Source organism: Priapulus caudatus, unplaced genomic scaffold, assembly GCF_000485595.1.
Source record: "Priapulus caudatus unplaced genomic scaffold, Priapulus_caudatus-5.0.1 Scaffold2968, whole genome shotgun sequence".
Taxonomy (NCBI): domain Eukaryota; kingdom Metazoa; phylum Priapulida; class Priapulimorpha; order Priapulimorphida; family Priapulidae; genus Priapulus; species Priapulus caudatus.
The window spans coordinates 1-228 of NW_014580029.1; positions in this window are offsets into that span (position 1 = coordinate 1).

Here is a 228-nt window from a genome sequence, read left to right on the forward strand (position 1 = left end):
CCAGAGGGGAGGCATGGACCCCCTCCACCTTTCTCTCTCTCAGACACATTCCATCTCATGTTATATCTCTCTCACACGTGCGCATGCGCACACACACCTCTCTCTCTCTCTCTCTCTCTCTCTCTGACACATACACACACCCTCTGGTTCTCTTCTCTCTCTCTCTCTCTCTCTCTCTCTCTCTCTCTCTCTCTCTCTCTCTCTCTCTCTCTCTCTCTCTCTCTCTCT